This window comes from Callithrix jacchus, chromosome 8, assembly GCF_049354715.1.
Source record: "Callithrix jacchus isolate 240 chromosome 8, calJac240_pri, whole genome shotgun sequence".
Classification (NCBI taxonomy): Eukaryota; Metazoa; Chordata; class Mammalia; order Primates; family Cebidae; genus Callithrix; species Callithrix jacchus.
Genome location: NC_133509.1, coordinates 129961021 through 129976386, shown reverse-complemented (window position 1 = coordinate 129976386; position 15366 = coordinate 129961021). Strand labels below are relative to the sequence as shown.

Sequence of the window (15366 nt, the reverse complement as noted above, 5' to 3'; positions counted from 1 at the left end):
GAACAACTACGGCCGCGTTACGGTCTATGAGTGTCAGGAGGAGCAACAATGGAGGCAGTCGAATTCCGAGAGCCCGGGGCGTCCGCCAAGTTTAGCTGGCACCGCAGCCTCGGCGCGCGGGTTCCCGAGGGCCGCAAAGACTCCCGGCCGCGGCGGCAAGAACTGCAGGGTCCAGTCACCGCGCTGGGCCGCAAACACCGCCTCCGCCTCCGCGCGCGCGCCCGCTGTCTCCCTGCTCCTGAGTGGCTGGAGGGCCGGGATTAACCTTTCACCGCCGCGCTTTGTCCAATCACAGGCTTGCTCTCATGCCGCCACGGGGAGAGCGGAGCGTGGGTGTACGGAGGGGCGGCGCGGGCGCCGGTGGGATTCTCCAAGCGGCTGTGCGCCGTTGCCGCGGGCCGTGCGCGGGCTGCGGGCCAGCCGGGCGCTGCGCAGTCTCCGCAGGCGCCGGCGGGAGGGGTCGAGGCGGAGCGCGGCGCAGGCTGCTGCAGGCCCAGGTGAATGGAGTAACCTGACAGCGGGGACGAGGCGACGGCGAGCGCGAGGAAATGGCGGCGGGGGCGGCGGCGCCGGGCGGCTCCGGGAGGCCTGGGCTGTGACGTGCGCGCCGGAGCGGGGTCCGATGGTTCTCGAAGGGCCGTGGCGCCCCGTGCTGCAGGTGAGGCGGGCTCCCGCGGAGCAGCTTTGTGTCCGGGGCGGGGAGCTGCTAGTCGGCCGCGCTCCCGCCTCCGCGCCGAGGCCCGCGTGCCTGCCCTGGGCCCCAGCCGCGCGTCCGGGCCTGGCGGCCGCTGGCACACACCGCGGCCTCTCCTGCCTCGTCCTCCCGCGCGGTGCGGCCTGTGGGCCCGGCGTCTGCCCGCCGTGGCTCTGCTCCTGGGCCCTGACCCCGGCGCCTTCCCGCGAGGCAGCCCTGGGAGACTTTCCGGGCCGCCTTAGCGTGGCAGGGGATGCTGGCGCCCGCCCACTTCCCTGCCTGGCGAGGCCCCGGGGCTCTTGACAGGTCCCGTCACGCGCGCGAAAGTGGCACGGGAGCAGCGGAGGTGGAGCCGCGCGCCTGGCCACCCGGAGCACCCTCGGGCCCTTCTCTGACCGGGCCGCTGCGCCGTGCCCGCAGGGAACGAAGCCTGGCTCTTGGTCCCCCCAGGAGGGTCCAGTGTGATTACTGGCAGGGGACCAGATCGGGGCCCGGGAGACCGGGGCCGAGGCCATTCTTTTGCCCCTCCCCTCAGATGTTTTTGTGCCTAGACCCCGAGGAGGAGTCTTCAGGGTTTTTGATTTTGGGGAAATCAGTGTATGTTTTAAGTTGGCACATCAGGTTTATGTAGATTGTCCAGAAAAGCTGAGTTGCCCTGACGGCTCTGCCTGGGGGTCAGAGCTCGCAAACCACTGAGTGATCCACGGAAACGTGGAGAGGAGTGGAGGGTCCTTGGTCTGTAGAATTCACTCAGTGCTTTTGTGGAGAGAGTTGTGGTTAAAGGGACACGTTTCTGATCTACACGATAAGTTCAAGTATTCTTAGGACTTTCAGGTTTTACAAACATTCATTTGATGAAAGAGGATCACTTGGACGTCTGCGCTTCTGTCTTCGAATAGTATGAGTCTTTGTAGTCCTGATTGTCAGGTATTTTCCCTGGCGCTTGTTTTCAGTTAGTGGAAAAGGCCTCAGGTTAGGAGTTAAGTAACTCGGAAAATATTGTTAAAAATGTGCTTTTTAAAACAGGTTAGCTATATTGAAAATGTATTGGTGTAAACATTAAGTTTTCTAAATAAAAATATGCATCCTAACCAAAAAACTACGTCTATTAAAAGATGGGTTTGGGATAAGCCAGGTCCTAGAGAATAGTAAGTTCGGATATTTCTGATTTCTTTGGGAATTAGGTTCCGGAATAGCCAGTTTATTTTGCAAAGTCTTTAAAACACCTGTGAGACGTGTATATTATATGGAATATGTGCTGTATACATACAGTACATACACAGTTACTTCAAAGCTTCATTTTAGGGCATATTCCTTAAAACTCAATAGATTAAAAAACTAAAAATTTTATTTTACTTTATTTTTATTTATGTTTTTTTTTAGAGAAGGAAAGGAAAAAAGTGAAGGAGAGGAAGAAAGGAAGAAAAAGAGGGAGAGAGAATGGAAATGTTGCTTTATTCTAAAAAAAAAATGGGTATTAATAATGGCCAATCAATATTTCATTTAAACCTATGAGTAGGTGTGATGTGGTATTGACAAGAATGTATATTTTGTGTATTTGAAGTGGAGAGCTCTATAAATATTTATTAAGTTTACTTGTTCTGGATCTGAGTTCGAGTCCTTGATATCCTTATTAATTTTCTGTCTCATTGAGTCTAAGTCTCTATGTATATGGGTGTTAGGATCATTAGCTCTCACTGTTGCATTGATCCTTTTACCACTATATCTTTGTTGCTTTAAAATCTATTTTATCAGATACAAGAATTGCAACTCCTGCTTTTTATTTATTTATTTATTTTTGCTCTCCATTTGGTTGGTAGATCTTTCTCCATCCCTTTGTTTTGAGTCTTTGTGTATCCTTGCATGTGAAATGGGTCTGGATGTAGCATACCGTTGGGTTTTGGCTGTATCTTTTGATTGGGGGATTTAGTCGATTTAAATTTAGGATTACTGCCATTTGATGTTAACTGGCTGTTTTATCCATTCGTTGCTCTTTACTTTTTGGTACATTTTTAGAAAGGCTAATACTGGTTGTTTCTTTCTATGTGTAATGCTTCTTTCAGAAGCTCTTGTAAAGCAGGCCTGGTGGTAATAAAATCTCTGAGTACTTGCTTGTTCATAAAAGATTTTATTTTTCCTTCAGTTCTGAAGCTTAGTTTGGCTGGATATGAAATTCTGGGCTGAAAGTTCTGATCTTTAAGGATGTTGAATATTGGCCCCCATTCTCTTCTGGCTTGTAGAGTTTCTGCTGAGAGATCTGCTCTAAGTCTAATAGGTTTCCCTTTGTGGGTAACCTGACCTTTCTCTCTGGCTGCCCTTAGTATTTTCTCCTTTGCTTCAATCCTGGCGAATCTAATGATTATGTGCCTTCTTGAGGAATATCTTCTTGAGGAATATCTTTGTGGTGTTCTCTGTATTACCTGGGGTTGAATATTGTCCTGCTTTGCTAGTTTAGGAAAATTTTCCTGAATAATATCCTGAAGAATATTTTCCAGCTTGGATTCATTCTCTCCATCGCATTCAGGTACACCTATCAAACATAAATTTGGTCTTTTCACATAGTCCCACATTTCTTGGAGACTTTGCTCATTCCTTTTTATGCTTTTTTGTCTAATCTTGTCTTCTCATTTTATTTCATTAAGTTGGACTTCGACCTCTGATATCCCTTCTTCTGCTTGATCAATTCGAGTGTTTAAACCTGTGCATACTTCTCGGAGTTCCCGTATTGTATTCTTCAGTTCCATTAACTCACTTATATTCCTCTCTAAATTATCTATTCTCATTAGGATTTCGTCAAACCTTTTTTTTTAAAGTTCTTAGTTTCTTTACATTGGGCTACAACATGTTCTTTCAACTCACAGAAGTTTCTTATTATCCATCTTTTGAAGCCTGATTCTGTTAATGGGATGCGCTAGTTCTCCATCAAGCCTTGTTCCCTTGTTGATGAGGAACTGTGATCCTCTTTAGAGGGAGAGGCATTCTGATTTTGAGTATTCTCAGCCTTTTTACGCTGGTTTCTTCCCATCATTGTAAATTTATCCACCTGTCATCTTTGTAATTACCAACTTTCAAATTAGGTCTCTGAGTGGACATCCAAGTTGTGAATTCCCAGGGCCGAAATATGAGCAACCCACTGCGCCGGCCAAAACAGCGGGGTTAAGACTGATGGTGCTTTTCTGCCCGGGAATCTCCAGTCTGGCTTCCTTCTTGAGTCCGTAATAGGCGACTCTGCCTTCCCTGAGCTCCAACTGTCGGTCAGAAGGGGAACCAGTCCCGTTTACTCTGCACCAAGAGCTGCCGCGCCGGCCACAAGAGTCGCGCTGGTGGCCTGTGCGGCTCCTCCACTGGGAATCTTCTGCTCCGTGAGGGACAAAAATTTGTCTGAAGTGTGGCGTTCTCCGTTCTCTGCGCTTTCACTGGGAGCTGCAATCCTGAGATGTTAGTGATCAGCCATCTTGGATCATTCCTCAAAACCAAAAATTTTAAGATGGTTGCTATAAACATCGATCATGGTAACATAGGTTTATAGGTTTACTCATGGCACCAAAATGCTCTTTTAAGAAAAGACATCTTCCTACTGTTCTTTATAGTAAGGGCCTGCTTTTCCTTTTGTGCTTCCATCCTATCTTTGAAGGGTAAGCCTTGACTGCTGTATTTTGCCTCTGGCTCAGTGTGTGTGTTGTGTAACTGGGTTGTTTGGGCTCTTATTGAGCTTTATTATCTTGGTTTTAGAAGACATTTTCTTTTGATGTGGCTCATGATTCTTATTTGACAGTGATTTTGTGGCGTCATATAGTGGGCTGTACAGTACTTGCAGTGCTACCTTCTACAGAGGATGACTTTTATGGCATTGACATGTTTTATCCTCTACCACTATCTGACACGTGTGGTGCTTGTTTCATTTGAGAAAGTAGATAAATTTAGTAGACATTCTCTCACTTGTGAGCCTGCCACGTCATGGCAGTTTCCACCTACTCATGGCAAAGGAGATTAGGGCAACATGTTATTAAGTGCCTCCTTGTTATATGCTAAGATGTTTCAGGTTCTTCTACATACATTCTATTTTAATCCTCATTGCGACCCCGGGATCAACTCAATATTGTACTTGTTTTACAGGCAAGGAAACTTAAGAGTCAGTGATTATTACTCTGAGTTGGGAATCTCAAAGTCACAGAGCTGAGATCCAATCGTGGTTCGGTTTCAGAATCCTTGCAGGCATACTCTTTGCATTGCATTGCGGTTCCAAATGGATTTCAGGGGGAAGTTCTGGATCACAGGTAGTGAGTCCTCAGTCAAGACTTGTGGAATGAATGAAGTTGTGTCTAACCTGAAATGTTCAGGTGAATGAATGGTTATCAGAATATTTCAGATAGTTTTTTTTTTGGCATGATAAAATACGCATAACATAACGTTGAACCATTTTAAGTGTACAACTAGGTGGCATACAGTACATTCACATTGTTTTTATTTATTACCAATAGCCATCTACTTTTTCATCTTAACTCAAACTGTGCTCATTAACACTACTAATTCCATCCTATTTTCAGTGCCAGGGAACCACCGTTCTACTTCCTGTTTTTGACTACTCAAGAAACCTCCAATAAGTGGAATCATTCAGTATTTATTCTTTTGTGTCTGTCTTATTTCACCCAGCATAGTGTCTCTACGGTTCATCTATGATGTAGATGTCAGAATTCCCTTCCTTGGAAAGGCTGAATCGTGTTTCATTGTATGAATATACCGCATTTTATTTTTCCATTCATTTGTCCATGGCCGCTTGGGTCGCTTACATCTTTTGGCTACTGTGACTACTGGTGCTGTGAACATAGGTATACAAATAATTCATTGGAGTCCATGCTTTCCCTGCTTTTAGATATATATCTAAAAGTTGTCACATTATTTCTTGATCATGAAAACACTAGACTAGACTCAGAATTTATTGCAGTATGAGTTTCCGCAGTGTTCTTCCAAACAATGATGATTTCCTACGAACAGCTCCTTTGTGTCAGCAAAATCTGTAATCTCTTTGAAGCTCAGGATTTACTCATTTTTATGATCTTGGTTCCTATCATAGTGTCTGGCAAGTAGGTATTCGAAAAACTGACCAAACATGGAGTGATATGCTTTATTGAATACCAGAGGAAGATATTGGTGAGGTCTTTGTTTAATTTGTATAAAGAGAAAGTTGGAGCCAAGTGACTTATTTTGTTTACCTTTTGTTGTGCCTTTTGGACATTTAAGAGCTTAGCTCATCCTGAAAGCCCAATGGATATGTGTTATACTAGCTCTTATTCAGGTTTCTTTGCAATTTCTGACTTGCCAAATGACTGTGGTTATCTGAGGCAGCATTATTTTCTTGGTGTTCTACCTACTTAGCCTGTGGGGTTTGCACCCTTTAGTCCTCACTTTCTTATTCTTTGTTGTCTACCAAATTATTTGCACGATAAAGGCTGTTTCTACTAAGACTCTAGTATTGTACATTTACTTAATAGTTTATGATGTCTACTTTGTGTAAGGATTTGAGATGATCTTATAATAGGAAAGTATTAGAGTACTATGAAAATAATGGTAAAGGTTGGTAGTACAGAATGTGGAGGCAGAGAGTTGGATGAATGATTAGGGCAAGGATAATTGAGTGCCTTCATGTAACTCATGTTGATTAATGAAAGGAAGCATACCAATTAGGAGAAGCAGATTTTTCTCTTGTTTGAAGAATAATCAATCTTTTGGATTCTTACATTAAATAACGTTAGCAATATGTGGAGAAAATGTTTTACATTTTGCCAACAATGGAGAAACGTTTTTCTCACATGCCATTTTAGAGAAACTGGATAAAAGCCTGAGGCACAATAGAAAAGCTTGAGTAATACAGGTATGCACTGTTCCAGTGGTTTGATTCCTTAATTTATCTTTCAGGTGGTGTCCCTCGAATATCAGTTGTCTCATTCAGGCTGTTGACAGATGCTGAATAACAATCCATTCAGGAATAAACTCTCTGGACAACATAGGCAGTGAAGATTTTCCAAATAGGAATTCTTAGTCAGTCTTTAGGAACATGTCATGTGTTGGTCTAAAAAGTAAGACTGCTTGTATGGTGGTATATACTTGATGAATTAATGCAGAGAGACAAGCATTAATTTTGAGAAGTAGCTGGTGAAATTGACATTTTCAGTTATGTAACAAAGCCTTTGTTAAAATAACTCTGAGTACAAAATGGCTTTCTCATCTAAAATTGTCAATGAATTGTTGGTATTCCTTTAACATCCAATTGCTGCATTGTACATTTTAAATAAGTGACTAAGAAGATGCCACAAAACATTGTCTGAAGGTGTCAGTTAAGATCCGTTACTAGAAATAAGACATGACAGGCTTAAGGTTGGCTTTAGAGTTTTTATTTTTGAGGTTTATAACAGCATTACATGCTCTTGGCTGTTTTAAGGTTTATAGAATAGTAAGGATTAGATTCTTCATGCATATTAATTACCAGACGTGGTACTTGGTGTATAGGAGACACTCAGATTTGTTGAGTGAATAAGTTGATTTATAATATTTTTTGAAGTATTTAGAAGCTAGGACAGTTTTATGGAGAAGAATATTGCTTGCATATTAAGGCTTTTAAAAAGATAATTACTATTCTGATTTTGGACAAGTCATGCTGCTGGGTCCTTTTTGGTTTGTGAGGTACATATGATTATGTGCACAGAAACATTGCAGACCGGGGGAAAGTGTTAGGAATCATGGGAGAAAATTGTTGTCAAATTGGAGTTTTACCGGATGGCAGACTCTCTCCTTGTTGGCGCAGACTAACTCTGTTGTGCTTGTTCTTTCTTTAATGACAGCTCAGTGTATGCAATAAAGCAGGGATTTTAACAACACATTTGAACAGTTCTTCTTGAGGATTGTTAACGAGGTCAGTTAACCGGTTCAGAATGTTAAGAAAACAAACTGTACTTAGAGAAGTTAAATAATGAGAGAAGACTCTCAATTTAAAAACTGATCTTTGACATGATGTAGGAAGGTTCTTTGATTAAGAAGTCAGCTAAATGACCCAGTTTGAAGGGGGGGAGAAAAAAGGCAGTAGTCTTATTTAATCCTCTGAGATATTTTGAGATTGCAGGATTTCTGTCTTTCCTCTTTTGGTAACAGCCTGAGGGGGTGAGATTAACATGAGAACACAGGCTCTCTTCCTCTTAGGCATCCTGCTGTCTCGCCATCACTGTCAGTTGCTTCGATTCATAGTATTTTAAGCTCTTTCTACTTTGCAATATTAAATATTGATATTTTATCATAGCCTTGTAGAGATGCTTAAGCAGAAGTGTTTGGTGTCAGTGAGGCCAGGGTTCAAATTCTGATTCTTCAACTTTATAGCCAAGGAGCACTGGGCATACGGCAGTGTCTCTGAGTCTCAGCTTCCTTGTCTATAAACTGTCGTGGTAGTGTTTGCCTCTTGAGATTTTGAGGAAAAAAAAGGAGTTTCTTAAACTCTCATGACATGTTACTAGCATTTGATAAAATTTAGGTGATGTTATTTTTCTTTTAAATGTGTGTATTAGAGAAAATTTTAACACGCAGTAGTCTTAAAATGATTATATTGTGAGCCCCCAAATTAATATTGAAATGTATGGTCTAGTATTATAATGGAAGATGAAGGAAAAGAGGGCTTGAGAACAGTATTTTACAGACAAGTTTTCTAGAAGGATTATGTATACTGGCTCAGCTATCTTAGTTGGTCTCTGTAGTAGGGATACTAAGTGTAATAGTGCCTTAAATGTCTCTAGCTTTCCCTGAATAACACATTCTTCATCTTCTATGCATGAATTAACACATCATCCTTGAAAACATACTTCAATCCAGCACATAAAGCCAGTGTTTTATAAGATAAACCTCAGGTTAGGTTTTATGTTTCCTTATGATTAGATTCAGGTTTTAGATGGGTATGGTGGCTCATGCCTATAATCTCAGCACTTTGGGAGGCCAAGGCAGCAGGATCTCTAGAACCCAGGAGTTAGAGGTAGCAGTAAGCAATGATCATGCCACTGTACACCAGCCCGGGCAACAGAGTGAGACCCTGTTCTCCTCTTTCCCCTGACAAAAATAGATTGAAGTTTTGTACTTTTAGTAGGAAAACTACATAAGGTAGGTGTTGTCAGTTTGTCCCAGTATTGGTGATCTTAGCTTTGTCTTTTGGATTAAAGTGCTATCTATCAGGTTTTTCCACCTAATAAAAATACCAGTTTCATTAGTAATTAGTAGGTAATCTGCAGAAATGCTTTCAGACTATGTAAACATTCTTTAGTAACCTTGATGATGGTTTTGGCATCCATTAAGGATTCTTGCTTCAATTACTAACGTGATGGTTAAAAATGGTGACTTTTCTGTCATTCCTTCTACATTTGTTAGTTGACATTCAATAGAATTTTACCCTGAATTTTAAACCTAACAAGATACAGTTTCTTTTTTTATTTTTGTTGAGTCTGAGTCTTGTTCTGTTGCCCAGGCTGGAGGGCAGTGGTGTGATCTCAGCTCACGGCAGACTCTGCCTCCTGAGTTCAAGTGATTCTCTTGCCTCAGCCTCCTGAGTAGGTGGGACTACAGGTGCAAGTCACCTGTAGGGGCCTGGTGGCTAATTTTTGTATTTTTTTTTAGTAGAGACTGGGTTTCACCATGTTGGCCAGGCTGGTCTTGAACTCCTGACCTCAAGTGATTCACCTGCCTCAGCCTCCCAAGATTCTGGGATTACAGGCATGAGCCACCATGCCTGGCCTGCAAAACACAATTTCTAAAATGAGAAACTAAAGTTGAGAAATGTCTTGAGTTTTTGGGACTTCCCAGTTACACCTGTAACTTTAAGATTAAAATTAGAATTGTTTCTGAAACATCTTCAGGGTTAGAGTCAGATTAGTTTGCATTAACGTGAAAGAATTTTCTAGTTGTTGAGAGACCTGAGAAGAGTAGGATGGGTGTTGTCAGATGATATCAGCATTATCATTGTACTAACTGATACCTCTCTAGCTTTAACACTTTCTAGTTAGCCCTGAATTATTCTTTTGGGCTTGGGTGCCAAGGTCAAGGACATTAAGCTTGTTAAAATAATTTGGATTGTTTAAAGTCTTTTAAATGTAGAAAGTATCTCATTTGAGTTTCATATTTGACCTATAAAAAGCTTTTTTAATTCAATAGGTGTTAAGGTTAGATCAGTAAAGCTTATTCTCAACTTTGAATTAATCAATAAAAATTATTAGGCCGGGTATGGTGGCTCATGCCTATAATCTCAGCACTTTGGGGGGCCAAGGTGGGTGGATCACCTTGAGGTCAGGAGTATGAGACCAGCCTGACCAACATGGAGAAACCCCGTCTCTACTAAAAAAAATACCAAAAAAATTAGCCAAGTGTCGTGGCACACACCTGTAATCCCAGCTACTTGGGAAGCTGACCTACATGGTGAAATCCCATGTCTACTGAAAATGCAAAAAAAAAAAAAATTGCCTGGTGTGGTGGTACATGCCTCTAATCCCAGCTGAGGCAGGAGAATTGCTTGAACCCGGGAGGCAGAGGTTGCAGTGAGCCGAGATCACGCCACTGCACTCCAGCCTGGGCAATAAGAGTGAAAACTCTGTCTCAAAAACATAAATAAATAAAAATGATTAATGGATATTTACTTTCCTACATTCGAAACAACCTAGTCGTTACAAATTTATAATAAGATGACAATTAAACAAATCACAAACTATGTAATATGAATGTAAGTAAAGTATGAGCTTATCTTAATGGCAGGAACAGTTAATATATGGGACAGTAATATAATTAAGCAGATGATGATTTAGGTGGTATAGCTAGCCCAAGTGTGCTAAATGAGAGGGGAGGGGACTAAAGTGATGGAAGTTTTTAGGGAAAGTTGAGGGGTGGGGTTCGTGAGAGGTGGCGAACATAAGATATTACACAGAAGTTATGATGTAGTGCATCACACTCTTGCCTGGACCGTTTAATATGTTTGCTTTCCTGTCTCAGTAAAGCATCCATCTTAACTCAGTAGTCTCTTATGTTCATTTTGTCTCTGGATTGACCTCCCTTTAGTATTTAAGTATTAACGTTATATATGTTAAAACAGCTTGACATAGAGAAAACTGTGGCTCATTTTTCCCAGTGGATGCTCTTTCTTGGTGTAAAGGCAGAGAATAGTCATGAATTAAACAAAATTCTAGCACTTGTTGCACAGTGTTAAGAATAAACTATGTGCCCATAGCTTCAGTTACTCAGTAGGCTGAGATGGCAGGATCGATCACTTCCAGGAGTTCAAGGCTGTAATGTGCGATGTGGTGCCTGTGAATAGCCACTGCACTCTAGCCTGGGCAAGATAGCGAGGCCATGTATCAAAAAAAAAAAAAAAAAAAAATAGAGTAAAGCACAGAAACGTGGAATCAAATGTCAGCCTTAAAACTCACCTTGAAAGCTAGTGATGTGTTAAGTATTTATGTCTCTTGAAACAAAACTATAGGGCAAACGTTGTTATAGATAACTTGAAAGGGAAGGGTGGGTATCTGTGCTGTTTTGATGTGTTGAAATGTCATCTTTCTGAGAAGTACTCTAAGTAGTAAGCGGACCTTTGGCTTGTAGCCTACAGACACTTTTTATATGGAGATCTTTGATGAGCGGAATTTGTTAAGATGGTATTTGACCTGTGTTCACCTTCAGTTCTGGACAAATCTAATTTTAGGCATGATTATGTTGAAATCTAAACATAATACATTTGTGTTAAAGATTTAGAGAAACCCCAGAAATTTATTTGGTTCAGAGAGTAGTGCATGAAAAGAAGGCTAATGAATTTATGGTTTAAATTATATATACTGTGATACTGTACAATATATATTTGGTTTGTCTTCTACCCTGTTTGTAGGCATACAAGGCCAGAAATCCTTAGAATCTCCAAAGTGATGTCTTTTTGTATGCTAATGATTGACTGGTGACTGGTAGCACCCCTTCAACATGGGGGCTGGTTACTGGAAAGACCAAGGCATGAGTAGAGGTTTCAACTTAGATCCACCCTCCAACCTCTGGGGAGGAAAGAGAGGCTGAAGGTTAATCATGCCCAGGTAATGAGTCTCCATAAAAACCCTGAAGCACAGAGTTTGGAGAGTTTCTGTGTAGTTGAACACGTGGAGATTTCCTGGAAGGCAGCTTGCTCTGGGAGGGTTTGGAAGCTCTGCGCCCCTTCTTCCATACCTCACCCTGTGCGTGTCTTCATCTGGATCCTTGTAATATCCTTTAATTAATTAATTTTTTTTGAGATGTGGTCTCAAAATCCTGGCCTCAAATGATTCTCCCATCTTGGCCTCCCAAAGTGCTGGGATTACGAGCCTGTGCCACTGTACCCAACCTGTAATATCCTTTATAATAGACTGGTAAACATAAATAAATTTTTCCTCAAGGTCTGTGAGCTCGTCTAGCAAATTAAATCCTAGGAGGGGGTTGTGGGAACCCCAATGTATAGTTAATTTATTGATAGGAGCACTGGCAAAAAATAACCTGGGATTTGCAGTTGACATTGAAGGGTGGGGCAGTCTTGAGGACTGGAGCCCTCACCCTGTGGGATCTGATGGTATCTCCAGGTAGATAATGTTGGAATTGAGTTATTAATAGAAGACACCCAGCTGGTATCTGCTGCAGAATTGATTGCTTACTTGTTGGTAGGGAGAAATCCCACACATATGGTCACAGAAATCTTATGTGTTGTGTGAGAACAAAGGAAAAACAGTTTATGTGTGTTTTCCCACTCAGATATTCAGGTAAATTTTACCACATTTCGTGCCTTAATGGGGAAGATTTTTACTTTTATTTATGTATTTATTCTTGAGACAGGGTCTTACTCTGTAAGACTTAGCCAGGTGTGGGCTTTTACAGGCTCAGAATAGGGGAGTGTGTGCTGGTTTATGAGTATTCAAAAAAGAAGTTAAATGCACCCACCACTCAAAGGTGGGCATGGCAGTGTAAAAATCCATTTAGGGGAGCATAGGTATATGTAAGATTGGTGAAGGGTGAGGATCAGTCAGAGGAAAGTGTGCCAAATGGGAAAACAGGTTCTCCGTCCAGTCCATGGATTTATCTGAGACTTGTAGCTTGGCCTTCATGCTTTAAACAGTCTTTGGTTTGAAGGTGGTGTTTTACCTGGGACCCACCACTGTCTGCCTAGGCATTGGTCTGCCTGCTGCTGCTCTCACTATAACATAAGCATTTCTGTTCATTATAAACTTACCATTTTAAACGGCTGAATTGAACTTCACCATGTAAAATGAACCATAGTTTACCAAACCATTCCTCATTCATTGTTAGAAATGTAGATTGGTGGTGGGGAGCGTTTCTTTGCTATATAAATGGTAATGATGAAGGGGGCATTTCTATATAAAGTATTTTTTGGTGTGTATGTGTGGTAATGTCTAGGTTAATGTGCAGGGAATTTTAATTAAGAATGACAGAAATGTAAAGTTAATACCCATAGTGTTAGGGTAAACGAAAATTATTTTAAAAAGACAAATGACAATTCAAAGTAAAAATATAAATAATTCTCTGCTTTCTATTTAAATATAAAAAGATACCAGTGTTTAAATTCTTGAAATTACTATTTTTTCTTTTTAGCCTCTTAATCTTCGATTTGACCTTAATCTTTTCATAATCTACATTCACTAAAAACTGATGGATCCTTGAAATACTTGTTTTATATAGTGTGGGTATTTTCTTTTGATTTTTTCTTTTATATTTTCAAAGCACCCATGATTGTTATTATTTCTTGTTTATCTGTGGAACATTTTAATGCCTAAGAAACAGTTCAGTGAAATGTTTTCAGTGATGCCTGTCCAGACAGTAAGTAGTACACAGTATTTTTTGTTTGTTTTTCAAGAGAACTAGTGAATACAAAGCTATTTAAATTTACTTTGTTTTTTACCATATTTTGTGATTTAATTGTGTTGATTTTCATCTTCATGTAAATTCATAATGGCTAGCCTGTTTGGTATGTAGGGGAGGAAAATTTTTCCTCCACCCACTTAGGCTTTATTGCTGGGATCTGTGAATTAAACTAACAAAAATCATTAACAGAAGAGGTCTACAGCTTGTATTGATGTTAATATTTTTGTGTGCACAGGGGCATCAAAGAAAAGAAGTAAAATCCCAGAGAAACACTTAGATTCAGAGGCTCATATGCCATCTTAACAAAGGGTGAGAAATTGTGAAAGGACAAAGGAGAGGAAGTTTGGATTTCTAGGGTTCATAAACTGTGGGAAGGTGATTAGATGGGGTGTATGGAGGAAGCCAACGGTAGAAAAGGGTTATTTAGTCAGGTTTGTTTATACAAACTCAGCCTGTTGCCATCTCTTTGTGCTGTGGTAAGGGTGGTGGTTGTCTTCCTGGTGTAGAAGAAGGGGGAGTTTATGCCTTACCTTTAAGTAGAAAGAGGGCGGGCATAGAACTTTTCCTGAATCTGTTGATTTTTAATTGCTTTCAGCTCAAAATAATATACCAAAGTGGCATATTTGGGGGAGGCATCTCCTGATCCCCCTTCAGGAGTTTGTGGTTTTTCAGGTTAATCTGGCTATAAATTCTGTATGAAATCTTCTGTGCATTATATGATAATCCATTTTCTATGCTGAATCTTAGGGTTAATGAAACATTTTAGGTTTCAAGGATTTCGTAAAATTTTAAAAGTTCAAGAATTATGCTTTAAAAAATGGTTCTAGGTAGAGGTAGTAGTAGGATTTTCTGTGTTCCAAGCATTTTAGTTTCTCGCTACCAATTTTAAGGTCGTGTGTAATCCTCATAATAGTCAGGTGTTATGTTCACAGGCAGGGAAACAATGTTAGGGAGGTAACAGAGTCTGAATTGAAACCTTGGTATTCTGACTCCGAACCCCTTGCCAGCATTAAGATAATTTTTAAATGAAAGATACGTACAGGCCGGGCGCGGTGGCTCAAGCCTGTAATCCCAGCACTTTGGGAGGCCGAGGGGGGTGGATCACAAGGTCAAGAGATCGAGACCATCCTGGTTAACATGGTGATACCCTGTCTCTACTAAAAAATATACAAAAAATTAGCTGGGCATGGTGGTGCGTGCCTGTAATCTCAGCTACTCAGGAGGCTGAGGCAGGAGAATTGCCTGAACCCAGGAGGTGGAGGTTGCGGTGAGCCAAGATCGCGCCATTGCACTCCAGCCTGGGTAACAAGCGCGAAACTCTGTCTCACAAAAAAGAAAGATACGTACAAAGGCAAAAAAAGACTGCTTACTTTATCCCCAGTTGTCTTACTCAGTGCCTCCTGCGTAGGCGGGTATACCTGAGGAGGGAGTGACAGTGTATAGATGTTACTGAAAACTGAGAATCAGCATTTTGAGGCAAATATGTGCATTAAATACATATTTATATGTATAGGTATAAATATGTATATTAGTATTGAGGCAAGAGCATCAATTTGCTTACGAAGTTAGCTAAAAACATCTGAGACTTTTTCTCCCTCTACAATTGAGAAAAGGGAAATAGGCAGGAGTTGTTTTCAGACAGCTCGGGTTCATTTTCAGTGTGGGTGCTTGGCCACTTGCGTTTTCATTTTAAAAAATTCCTCATTGTAGTTGGGCAGCATGTTTTAGGGCTTCTCCAGTATTTTAAGTCCTAAGAAATGGAATTTTGTTAT

The 15366-nt window shown here is 41.1% G+C and overlaps 1 protein-coding gene across 10 annotated transcripts in view; it reads left to right on the top strand.

Moving 5' to 3' along the window:
- The first annotated feature begins 337 nt into the window (after positions 1-337).
- The window catches only part of DICER1 (dicer 1, ribonuclease III), a 73166-nt gene continuing 58137 nt past the window's right edge, over positions 338-15366 (top strand). For 6 of the 10 annotated variants that reach the window (XM_078335698.1, XM_002754260.6, XM_017977317.4 and 3 more), the window contains exon 1: positions 338-658. The gene's annotated coding sequence lies outside the window, so the exon portion shown is untranslated. The remainder of the gene's footprint in view (positions 659-15366) is intronic. The other 4 variants (XM_035261393.3, XM_035261391.3, XM_078335699.1 and 1 more) reach the window with 1 other exon arrangement.